Source organism: Physeter macrocephalus, chromosome 4 (genome assembly GCF_002837175.3).
Source record: "Physeter macrocephalus isolate SW-GA chromosome 4, ASM283717v5, whole genome shotgun sequence".
Classification (NCBI taxonomy): domain Eukaryota; kingdom Metazoa; phylum Chordata; class Mammalia; order Artiodactyla; family Physeteridae; genus Physeter; species Physeter macrocephalus.
The window spans coordinates 126,875,165-126,888,655 of record NC_041217.1 but is presented as its reverse complement, the minus strand read 5'-3'; the positions used below and the strand labels follow the sequence as shown (position 1 = coordinate 126,888,655).

The 13,491-nt window shown below is 34.3% G+C and overlaps 1 protein-coding gene across 1 annotated transcript in view; it reads right to left on the bottom strand.

Annotated features, from left to right (window-relative positions):
* The window catches only part of DNAI4 (dynein axonemal intermediate chain 4), a 100,950-nt gene that overhangs the window by 76,014 nt on the left and 11,445 nt on the right, over positions 1-13,491 (bottom strand).

Here is a 13,491-nt window from a genome sequence, read left to right as displayed (position 1 = left end):
TTTAATTTTTTATGTATAAGCTTTAAAAACCACAACTTTTCATTTAACATTTTATTAATAAACATTAGCCAAGTTATTACACATTTTTGGCTTATTTGTTTTTGGCTAATTTTTAATATTTTTAAATTATGAAATTTAACACATACAGAAATATAATTAAAACATAACCATATAGTTAAATAATACAAAGCAAATGTTCTTATTATCACAACTAAAGTAAAAAATTAGAACATTGATAGAACCTCCAGGAGACTTTGCCCCTCCTAGATCACAAGCAGCTCCCCTGGCTTTTGCTTCTTCTGGTTTACTGCCTCTCCCTCCTCCCCAGTGAATACTATTAACTTGATTTTGGTAATTATTTTCTTTCTTCTTTTTAAAGTTTTATTAAGTATGCATTCCTAAACAATAGCGCTTACTTTTTATAACTTATACTGAAGTAAAATATACATAGAGATGTGCACATATAAATGCACTCCTTAATAAATTTTCATAAACGGAAGACACCCAGGTACCTAGCATTCAGATTTAGAAACAGAAAATTACCAGCATCTCAGAAGTTCCTTCCATAAGAGTCACTATCTCCCACCAAAGGTAATGATTATACTGACTCCATGGATTAGCTTTGCCTGTTTTTGAACTTCACTTTGATGGAATCATGAAGCACGTACCCTTGGTATCTGGTTTCCTTTTTTCAATGTTATATTTGTGAGAGCCCTTCATATTGTTAAGTATAGCTGTAGATGGTTCATTTTCATTGTTGTACAATATTCCATTGTGTGAATATATCACAATTTTATATATCTATTTTATTGTTCATGGACATTTCTGTAGTTTCCAAATTTTGGGCTATTACAAATGATGCCACTGGGCTTCACTGGTGGTACAGTGGTTAAGAATCCACCTGCCAATGCAGGGGACATGGGTTCAAGCCCTGGTCCAGGAAGAACCCACATGCTGCAGAGCAACTAAACCCATGCACCACAACTACTGAGCCTGAGCTCTACAGCCCGTGAGCCACAACTACTAAGCCCACGTGCCATAACTACTGAAGCCCTCGCACTTAGAGCCTGTGCTCCGCAACAAGAGAAGCCACCGCAATGAGAAGCCCGCACACCGCAACGAAGAGTAGCCCCTGCTTGCCGCGACTAGAGAAAGCCCGCGAGCAGCAACAAAGACCCAAAGCAGCCAAAAATAAATATATTTTAAAAAACCAAAAACAAATGATGCCACTAAGAAGATGGTTGTACATGTGTTTTGCTGACTATACTGTATGAATTTATGTTGGGTGTATACCTGTGTGAAATTCCTGGTTATCGAATTATTTATATATTCACATATAGTAGATACTGCTGAAAGGTTTTCCCAAGTGGTTCCCACCAACAAAGTATGAGAGTTCTGGTTGCTCCAGATTTTGGTTAGCACTTAGTATTGATATTTACCAAGTTTATCAATGTAATTTAGTTTTGCCTGTTTTTAAAATTTATATAAATAGCCATATACTATAACGGAATTATCTGACATCTTTTGTTCAACACTATGCTTTTGTGTATCTTTCCATGTTGTTGCATGTATAATAGTTCATTCATTTATTGGTGACTGTAGTCTGTTGGATTAGTATATCGTATTTTATTTATCCCTTTTACTTTTAACAGACATTGAATTGTTTCCAGTTTTGGGCCATCATGAAAACTGTTTCAATAAACATTTATGTGAAAGCATACTGTTAAACATGAAAATGTATTTCTGTGGGGGATATATAGATGTGGAATTGATGAGTCAACCTGATTAGATAACACCAAACTGTTTTCCAAGTTGCTTTCAAAAATTTTCAAGATTACCAGCATTGTGACAGTTGCTGTTACTCTACATTCTCATCAACAACTACCACTGCCAGATTTAGAAATTTAAACCAGTATGCGTATAGGTATACAGGTATCTCATTTTGACTTTAATTTTCATGAAATTGAACTTCTTTTCATGTGTTTATTCCCACCTTGACTTCCTTTTTTTGAAGGAAAATATCCCATACAAGTCCTTTGCACAATTTTCTGTTGAGTTCCGTCTTTTTTTAAATTGATGATAAGAGTTCATTAAATGTTCTGACTATGAACCCTTTCTGTTTTATGTGTTGAAAATGTCTTCTTTCACTCTATGGCTGAATTTTCCTTGTAGTATCTTTTAATGAATAGAAGTTCTTCATCTTAGCTTAGTCAAATTTATCATGTTTTCCTTTATGGTTTACGCCTTAGATGTCTCATCCAAGAAACCATTCCCAATCCTGAAATTATGAAGATATTTTTGCTTTTCATGTTTAGATCTATAATATACCCAGAACTGAGTTTGTGTATAGTATGAGGAAGGAAGTCAATGTATTTTTATTCCATGTGAATACCCAATTGTCTCAACAAGAATTTTTGAAAATCCTGTTATTTCCCCATTACTCTCTAGTGCACATTTATTATAAAACAAGTGTTTATATGTGCCTGAGTCACTTGTAGGCTCTCTGTCTATACCTTTGTTAATGTTACACTTTATATAAAACTTGGTATCTTGGAGAGCAAGTCCTTCCACAAAGTTCTTATTCAAGAGTATCTCGGTTATGCCTAAGCTTTAGCAGCTTTATATAAATTTTAGACTTACCTTGACAAGTTCCTGAAAAAAATACAATGAAAAAAAACTGAGATTTTGACTAAAATTGCAAAGAATCTATAAATCAAAATTTGGGTATAATTGATATACTTACAATACTGACTCTTTCTATGCATAAACATGTTCTATCTCTCCGTTTGTTTGGGTCTTGTTTAATGTCTCCCAGTAAAATTTTATAGTTTTTACAGTATAGGTATGTGCATCTTTGTTATATTTATCAAGTACTTAATACATTTTAGTGACATTATAAATGGTATCATTAAAAAATATGTAATTTTTGAAATGTGTATTGCTGGTATATAAAAATATAATTGTTTTTGGTTGTTTTTTTGATATCCAATAACCTTGCTAAACTCTTATTAATTTGATAATTATTAATAGGTGATTTAAAATTTTATATGTAGATAATTGTGTCATCTACAAATATTCAACGTTTTGTTTCTTTCTTTCCAATGCTTACATTTTTCATTTCTTTTTCTTGCCATACTGAAATGGCTAAGACTTCCAAGAATGTTGGATAGAAGTGGATCCTTCTTAGGAATGCTTTACCATTAAATACGATCGGTGCTGCAGGATTTTATAAATCAGATTAAGGAAGTTCCTTGTGATTGCCAGTTTCATAAGAACATTTTAAATCATGAATAAAATTTTAATCTTATCAAATAAATACTTTATGTATTGAGATGATCATATGCTTTTTTCCTTTAAGCTATATATGAATGTGGTGAATTACACTAATGGATTTTTAAATGTTAAACCAATCTTAATTTCTTGGTATAAATGCAGCGCCTCATGATGTATTATCTCTTTTTATTGTTATTGAATTTTGTTAACATTTTATTGAGGATTTCTCCATCTATGTTTGGAGAGATTGACTTGTAATGTTTCTTTCTCATACTGTTGTAGTCAGATTTTGATATCAAGAAATTTCTAGCCTCATAACATGAGTTCTGGAGTATACCCATTTCTCTTGTTCTGTTTTTGTCCTTATGTGTTTGGCACATATCACTAGTGAAACCATCTGAGCCTGGAATTATCTTTGAAGAAAGATGTTTAAATTACTCATATTAATTTCTTTAATACCTTCCAATGTTCATTTTTGTTTGTCTCTTGGTAAAATGTAAGTTTTAAAGGAATCTTTCCATTTTATATTCATTTTCAAATTTTGCAAAATTTAAAATTGGCATAAAGTTACACACAATCTGCATAATTATCTTTTTAAATAGCTTTTAAAGTGTACACGTCAGTGGTTTTGAGTGTATTCACAAATATGAGCAACCATCACCACAGTTAATTTTAGAAATTTTTTATCACCTCAAGAAGAAACTCCGTATCCTTTAACTTTGACTCCCTAACCCTTGTCTTCCTCCCAGTCCTAGGCAACCACTTAGGTAGTTCATGTCTCTATAGATTTCCCTATTCTGGACTTTCATGTGAGTGGCATCACGTAGTGTGTGGTAATTTGATTGGCTTGTTTCATTTAGCATAATGGTTTCAAGATTCATCCATGTTGTTGCATGCATCAGTACTTCATTCCTTTTTGTGGTTGAATAATATTCTACCGTATGAATATACATTTTGTTTAGCCATCTGTCCACTGATGGACATTTGGGTTGTTCCCACTTTTTGGCTATTATGAATAATACTTATATAACATTCATGTACAAGTTTCTGGGAATATATCTTAATTTCTCTTAGGTGTATATATCTAGTTGTAGAGTTGTGGGGTCATATGATAACTATGTTTAAACACCTGAATTACTACCAGACTGTTTTCCACAGTGGCAGGACCATTTTACATTCCTATCAGTAGTATTCTGATTTCTTGATATCCTTGCCAACACTTGTCATCTGACTTTTTGATTCTATCCATCCTACTGAGTATGAAGTAAAGATCACACTGTCATTTTGATTTGCATTTCTCTGATGACTAGTGATGTTAAGTATCTTTCCATGTGCTTTTTGACCATTTGTATACCTTCTTTGGAGAAATGAGCATTCAAACCCCTTGCCCAATTTTTAATTGGATTTTTTGTCTTTTTATCATTGAGTTGTAATTCTTTATATATTCCCGATACAAATCCCTTAACAGATATATCGTTTGCAAATATTTTCTCCCATTCTGTGGGTAGACTTTTACTTTATTATGTTCTTTGAAGCACAAACATTTTTAATTTTGGTAAAGTTCAATTCATCTGACTTTTTTTCTTTTGTTGTTCATATTTTTTGTGTCATATCTGAGAATCCTTTGCCAAACCAAGGTCATGAAGGTTTACCATGTTTTCTTCTAAGAGTTTTTAGTTTTAACTGTTACATATGTCTTTGATTCATGTTGAATTAATTTTTATATGGTGTGAGGCAAGGGTCCAACTTTATTCTTTTGCATGTGGCTATCCAGTCATCCCAGCACCATTTATTGAAGACTATCCTTTCCCGCTTAAATGGTCATGGTACGCTTATCAGAAATCAGTTGACCATAGATGTAATGGGTCTATTTCTGGACTCTCAATTCTATTCCATTGATCTGTATATCTATCCTTGTGCCAATCAGTACCACACTATTGTGATTTCTGTTGCTTTGTAGTAAATGTTGAAATTGGGAAGTGTGAGTCTGCCTACTTTAGTCTCCTTTTTCAGGACTATTTTGGCTATTCTGGGTTCCTAGCATTTCCATATGAATTTTAGAATCAATTGTCAATTTGCACAAGGAAGTCTGCTGGGATTCTGATAAGGACTGTGTTGAATCTATAGAACAGATTGGGAATTATCACCATCTTAATAATGGTAAGTCTTCCAATTCATAAATTTTGGATGCTTTCCCATTTATTTAGATCATCTTTAGTTGCATTCAGTAATGTTTTACAGTTTTCAGAGCTTATGATGTCACTTCTATTATTAAATTTATTCCTAAGTATTTTATTGTTTTTGATGTTATTGTGAAAGAAATTGTTTTCTTAATTTTCAAATTGTTTATTACAAGTGTAAAAAATACAATTTATTTGTATATTGATCATGTATCCTGCAACCTAACAGAATCCATTCATTAGTTTTAATAGTTTCTTTTTTTGTTTGGTTTTTGTTTGCTTGTTTTGTGTTTTTTTGGCCATGCCACGGCTTGCAGAATCTTAGTTCCCCCACCAGGGATTGAACCCGGGCCATCGCAGTGAGAGCTCTGAGTCCTAACCACTAGACCGCCAGGGAATTCCATAGTCTTAATAGTTTTTTAGTAGATTTCTTAGGAGTTTCTATATGTAACATTATGTCATCTGCAAATAGAGATTTACCTTTTCCTTTCCAATTTGGTTGCCTTTTTTTTTTCCCCCAATTGCCCTATCTAGAACCTCCAGTACAATGTTGAACAGAGTGGCAAGAAAATTTTGTCTTGTTCCTCATGTCAAAAGGAAAGCATCCAGTTGCATGATTGAGTTGATATTAGTGGATTTTTCATAAGTGTTCTTTATCAAGTTGAGGAAGTCCCTCTACTCCTAGTTTATTAAGTGTTTTTATCATGAAAGGACGTTGAATTTTGAAAAGTGCTTTTTCTGGATCTAGATGATCATTGCTTTTTATTCTACTGATATGAGATGTATTACATTGATTTTTAGATGTTAAAGTACTTTGCATCCCTGGGATAAATCCCACTTGGTAACTGTTATGGGCTGAATTGTCTCTCCCCACCAAAAAAATTCACATGTTGAACCCCTAACCCCTAGTACCTCTATATGTGACTGTATTTAGTGATAGGGACATTAAAGAGATAATTAATTTAAAATGAGGCCATTAAGGTGGGTCCTAATCCAATATAACTAGTGTCCCTAAAGGAAGAGTAGATTAGGACACTGTTTAGGCCATACAGTCTGTGATATTATGTTATGGCAGCCTTAGCAAACTAATGCACTCCAGGCATATAATTCTTTTCATAATGTTAGATTTGGTTTGCTAGAATTTTGTTCAGGATATTTGCACCCACATTCTTAAGAGATATTGGTCTGAAATTAATATTGAAACTAATGTGTGTCTCCTGTAGACAGCCTATCACTGGATCATGTTTTTTAAGCCAGTGTGACAATCTATGCCCCTTGTTTGGATTGTTTAATCTATCTACATTTAATGTTTTCTTGATATAGTTGGATTTATATCTCCCATCTTACTTTGTGTTCCATATGTCTCATGTCTTTTTTGTCCTCTATTCATCCTTTATTACTTTTTTCTGCATTGAGTGAATATTTTCTAAGGTAGCATTTTAATGTTTTAATGATCTTTTCATTATATTTTTGAGGTTTTTCTAGATGGTTGTTCTAGGGTTTAACATACACATCTTGTCAAAATTAGCTTTGGATTTATATTAGCTTAATTCCAGTAATATACTGAAATATTACTCCTATATAGCTCTATTCACTATTTCCCCCTTTTGTGGTATTATTTTTATGTAAATTACATGTATTACTGTTACAAAATATAAGAAAACATAGCCAGAATTATTACTTTTCATTTTGTCATCATTTGCTTACATTACAGCTTTGTTCCCATCCACCTCCTTTGCGCTATTACTGCCAAATACATAACACATATATTACATTTCTATGTGTCATAGATCCAATAATACATTATATACATGTTATTTTATATAATCGTTTTTCAAATCAGTTAAGAGGGAAAAAAGGAGGAAATGCACTAATAGTTGCATCAATTACATGATATAATAGTTGTTGTAATTACATAATTGTGTTTACTGATGTTCTTTGTATGGATATGAATTACCATCTGAGGTTACTTGTTTTCAAGCTGAAGAACTTCCCTTAGTATTTCCCGTAAAGTGGGTCTGCAAGCAATAAATTCTTTCAGTTTTTGTTTATCTTGGAGACTCTTTATTTCATCTTTATTTTGGAATAATAGCTTTACCGGATACAACATTCTTGGTTGAGCTTTTTCTTTAACAACTTCAAATTTGTTCTCCTCTGCCTTCTGGCCTCATTGTTTCTGATGAAAAGTTATCTGTTAATCTTATTAAGGTTCCTTTGTACGTGATACACACTGTTTTTCTCCTGCTGCTTTTAAGATTTTCTTCTTGTCTTTGACTTTCAGCATTTTTACTAAAATATGTCTGCATTCATTCATTCTTGGAATTCACTGAGCTTCCTGGATGTGTAGGATATTGTTTTTCAGTAAATTTGGGGTGTTTTCAGCCATTATCTTTTTGAATATTTTTTCCTTTCCTTTTGTGTCTCTCTTCTCCTTCTGTTACTCCCATTATGCATATGTTGGTGTGTTTGATGGTGTTTGATGGCTCTATTTGTTTTTCTTCATCCTTTTTTTCCCCCACTCTGTGTTTGGCTTGAATAATCTTTATTGATCTATCTTCTAGCTTGCTAATTCTTGCTTCTGTCAGTTAAAATCCATTGTTGAGCTCCTCTAGTGAATTTTTAAAGTTTCAATTATTGTACTTTTTAGCTCCAGAATTTCCATCGGTTCTTTTTTATAATTTCTGTCTCTTTATTGATACTTGATGTAACATGATCATACCTTCTTTTACTTCTTTAAAGCATAGTTTCTGTAATTCCATGAAGCTATTTATAATGGCTTCTTTTAAATCTCTTTCTGTTAAATTTGACATTTGCTTCCTCATACAGACAACTTCTGTTGCCTTTTTTCTTGAGTATGGGTCATACTTTCCTATTTCTTTTCATGTTCCATAATTTTTTGTCAGAAATCAGAGATTTTAGATAATATATTGTAGCAACTCTGGGTACTGGAACTTCCCTCCTCCCTAGAGCTTGTTATTGCTATTTGCTTGTTTATATTTTTAGTGATAACCTGGATTATTTTGGTGAGGTCTGTTTTCCCATTGCAGGTTGAACAGTGTCCCCAAAAAGAAGATATGTTGAAGTCCTAACCTCCAGTACCTCAGGTTATGGAAATAGGGTCTTTGCAGATTTAACTGAGTTAAGATGAGATCATTAGGGTGAGCCACAATCCAATATGACTGATGTCTTTACAAAAGGGGGAAATTTGAATAGAGACAAACAGAGGGAAGATACTGTGAAGATAATGGGGAGAACACAATGTACAGATAGAGGATTAGAGTGATGGATCTACAAGCCAAGGAGTGTTTGGGGCTATCAGAATCTAGGAGAGAAACAGATACTTCCCTAGCATATTCAGAAGCTGCACGCCCCTGCTAACACCTTGATTTCAGACTTTTAGCCTCCAGAAGTGTGAGACAATAAATTTCTATTGTTTGAAGTCATACAGCTTTTGGTACTTTGTTAAGGCATTCCTGGGAAACTAATATGCCCCCTCCCAACACCTACCCTGCAGTCCTGTTAACACACTAATGTTGCTCCTCAGGGAGGTGCACGTTTGGGTATGCCCACAACCATCCTGCGATGACAGAGCTACTGGTAGGGCTCTCTTCCACTCTTACTCTGACCATACTCAGCTGTTAACTTCACTAGTTGCCAGCTGATTGCTCTATTGTTTTCAACAATGCCCTGGGGCATAAATTATCTACAGACTAATCCAATCAAATTGGGGCTCCTTCCAGAGAAGTTTCTGATGCCAATGTTCAATATTTATTCTCACTATAGGAAGGCTTCTCTTGCTGAGGAATTGCCTTATACCGTTTCCCTATAAACTAGCTAGCCTACAGTCTAGGGTGTATCTTCATTAGATCAATTAATTTCCTCCCAATTGCCTTTTACCACTAAGTCCACTGTTTTTGAGGGTGTTCATAGGTTTAAACTTCTCCATGCTCTGTTGCAAATAAAGCTGGTTCCTTAAGGAAGATATAAGGAACTATCTGTTGTACAGCTTGCTTCTCTCCCCAGATAATATCTCTCCAGCAGATCTCTGGGGTTGACAGTGGAGACAATGGTAAGCTTCTCCATGAGTGACAACCTCACTCTAGGTGTTGAGTGCTCCATGGAGGGAATAGGGCAGTAGCCTGAGGTCTTCTCAGCTTGCCTCTCCTGACATGGAACATGATCTCATGGGCCAGGGGAAGGCCCCAGGATTCTCAGTGTGCCACACCCAGGTAGAGCTCATCAGTGGGGATTATGGTAAAATGCATACATTTTTCATCTTAACCACATTTAAGTGTTCATGGCATTAAGTACTTTCACATTGCTGTGCAGTCACCACCACCATCCATCTCCAGAACTCTTTTTAAAAATCTCACAAAACTGCAACTCTGTACCCATTAAACAATAATTCCTCTTTACTCTTTCCCTGGTGACCACCATTTTACTTTCAGTCTCTATGAATTTGACTACTCTAGGTATCTCAGATAAGTAGAGTCATACAGTCTTTGTCCTTTTGTGACTGTTTTATTTCACTTAGTATAATATCTTCAAGATTCATCCATATTGTAGTATGTGTTGAAATTTCCTTCTTTTTAAAGGTATATACACACATACACTTTATTTATTCATCTGTTGATGGAAACTTGGGTTGCTTCCACCTTTTAGCTACTACGAATAATGCTGCGATAAAAATCGTTGTACAAATATTTGTTCAGATCTCTGCTTTCAATTCTTTTAGGTATAGACCAAGAAATGGAATTGCTGGATGATATGGTAATTCTATTTTTAAATTTTTGAGGGACAATAATACTGTTTCCATAGCAGCTGCACCATTTTACAATCCTACCAACAGTGCACAAAGGTTCAGATTTCTCTATATCCTCACCAATACTTGTTATTTTCTGTTATTGTTGGGGTTTTTTTCACAGTGGCCATACTAATTGGTGTGAGCTGGTATCTTACTGTGGTTCTGATCTACATTTCCCTAATGATTACTGGTGTGATGTTGAGCATTTTTTCATGTGCTGTCAGCCATTTGTATATCTTCTTTGGAAAAATATTTATTCAAGTCCTTTGTCCATTTTTAAAATTAGGCTGTTTGTTGTTGAGTTGCAGTTCTTTATATATTCCAGATATTAACTTGTTATCAGATATATGATTTTCTAATAATTTTCCTCATCCCATGGGCTGCCTTTCACTGTTGTTGTGTCCCTTGATGCACAGAAGTTTCTAATGCTTGATGTAGCCCAATATATCTATTTTCTCTTTTGCTGTATATGCTTTTGATATCATATCTAAGAAATCATTGCCAAATCCAAAGTCAAAAAGTTTTTCCCTTATATTTTCTTCTAAGAGTTTTATAGTTTTAGATCTTACCTTTAGGTTTTTGATAAATTTTGAGTTATTTTTGTAAATGGTGTAAGGTAAGAGTCCTACTTCATTCTTTTGCATGTAGATGTCCAGTTCTCTTAACACCTTTGTTTAAAAGACACCACTGCATGGTCTTGATATCCTTATTGTGAGGGTTTATTTCTGGGCTCTATATTATTTCATTGACCTATATAACTGTCTTTTCTTTCTTTCTTTTTTGGCTGCGGTGGGTCTTCATTGCTGTGCGTGGGCTTTCTCTAGTTGTGGTGAGCGGAGGCTATTATAAGAATAAGACACAGTCTTATTTTTTTTTGTTGTTGTTAAATTTATTTATTTATTCATTTATTTATTTTTGGCTGTGATGAGTCTTTGTTGCTGTGCGCGGGCTTTCTCTAGTTGTGGTAAGCGGGGGCTACTCTTTGTTGCGGTGCGCCTGCTTCTCATTGCAGTGGCTTCCCTTGTTGCGGAGTACGGGCTCTAGGCGCGCGGGCTTCGTAGTTGTGGCTCGCAGGCTCTAGAGTGCAGGCTCAGTAGTTGTGGTGCACGGGCTTAATTGCTCCACAGCATGTGGGATCTTCCCAGACCAGGGATCAAACCTATGTCCCCTGCATTGGCAGGTGGATTCTTAACCACTGCGCCACCAGGGAAGTCCCTATATGTCTGTCTTTATGCCAGTACTACACTGTGTTGATTACTGAAGCTATGTAGTAAGTTTTAAAATCAGGACGTGTGAGACCTCCAACTTTGTTCTTTTTCAAGATTGTTTTGGCTATTTGGGCTCCCTTGATAGTCCATATGAATTTTAAGATGGGTTTTTTTTATTTCTGCAAAAAATGTCACTGGGATTTTGATAGGGATTGCATTGAATCTGTAGACTGCTTTGGATAGTATTGACATCTTAACAATATTAAGTCTATGAACAAAGGATGTTTTCCTATTTATCATTGTCTTTTTTCATTTCTTTCAGCAATCTTTATAGTTATCAGTGTACATATCTATCAACTCCTTAGTTAAGTTTATTTCTAAGTATTTCATTCTTTTTGATGCTATTGCAAACAAAACTATTTTTCTTGATTTTCTTCTTATTCATTGCTAGTGTATAGAAAAATTGATTTTTGTGTGTCAATTTTCTATCCTGCAAATTTGCTGAATTTGTTTATTAGTTCTAATAATTTTTTTAATGTGGAATCTTTAGGGTTTTGTACATATAAGATTATGTCATCTGTGAACTGAGATAATTTTTCTTCCTTTCTACTTTGGATGACTTGTATTTCTTTTTCTTGCCTAAGTGCTCTGGCTAGGACACCCACTGCTGTGCTGAATAGAAGTGATGAAAGTGAGCATCCATGTCTTGTTCCTGATCTTAGGGGAAAAGCATTCAGCCTTTCATCACTGAGTATGATGTTAACTGTAAGTTTTACAGAACACTCCTGAAGAAATCCTTTCTCTTTCAAGTTAGTTGACAGATTTTATTTTTAATTTTTATAATCATTAATGGATACTGAATTTTTCAAATGCTTTTTCTTTATCTGTTGTAATAATCACATGGATTTTTTTTTCAGTCTACTAATAAGGGGGAAAGTACTGACTTTTGAATATTGGAACAACCTTGCATATATTATCCCCACTTGGTCATGATGCATTATACCTTTTACATAGTGCTATTAATACTATGTAATATATATGTATAACATATATGTAATACATATAATGTGTACGTAATATGTATATAATTATTAGGGACTGAATGTTTGTGTACCCCCCAGATTCATATGCTGGAACACTAATCCCAGTGTGAGATGGTATTGGGTGGTAGAACTTTTGAGAGGTAATTAGGTCATGAAGGTAGAGCCCTCATGAATGAGATTACTGTCTTTATAAAAAAAGGCTAGGGAGCTAGCTAAATCTCTTTCCCCCTTGTGAAGATACAATAAAAGTTGGTAGTCTGCAACCTGGAAGAGGGTCCTCACCAGTACCTGACCATTTGTCACCCTACTCTTGGACTTCCAGACTCCAGAACTATAAGAAATAAATTTGTTTATAAGCCACCTAGTGTATGGTACTTTATTACAGCAGCCTGAGCTGACTACATAGTTCTTAAGGTCATGAGTAGACTTTCTTCATTCCACTCTAATGTTCTTACTACCAATAATGAATTATAGGAGCCAACTGCCAGTATTATGCTGTAAGATATGCTATATGGCAAAGATTCTAACAAAATCAATATATCAATGCAGGCATACCTCATTTTACTGTGCTTCACTTTATTGCACTTCACAGATATTGTGTTTTTTACAAATTGAAGGCTTGTGACAACTCTGCATCCAGCAAGTCTATTGACACCATTTTTCCAACAGCATTTGCTCACTTTGAGTCTCTGTGTCACATTTTTGTAATTATCGCAATATTTCAAACTTTTTCATTATTATTATATTTGTTATGGTAACCTGTGACCAGTGATCTTTCATGTTACTATGACTTGCTGAAGGCTGAGTATGGTTAGCACTTTTTGGCAATAAAGTTTTTTTAATTAAGTCATGTACATTGGAATTTTTAAACATAATGCTATTGTACACTTAAGAGACTACAGTATAATGTAATAATTTTTATATGCACTGGGAAGCCAAAAAAACTCAAGTGACCCACTTTATTGTGATATCTGTGTTATTTG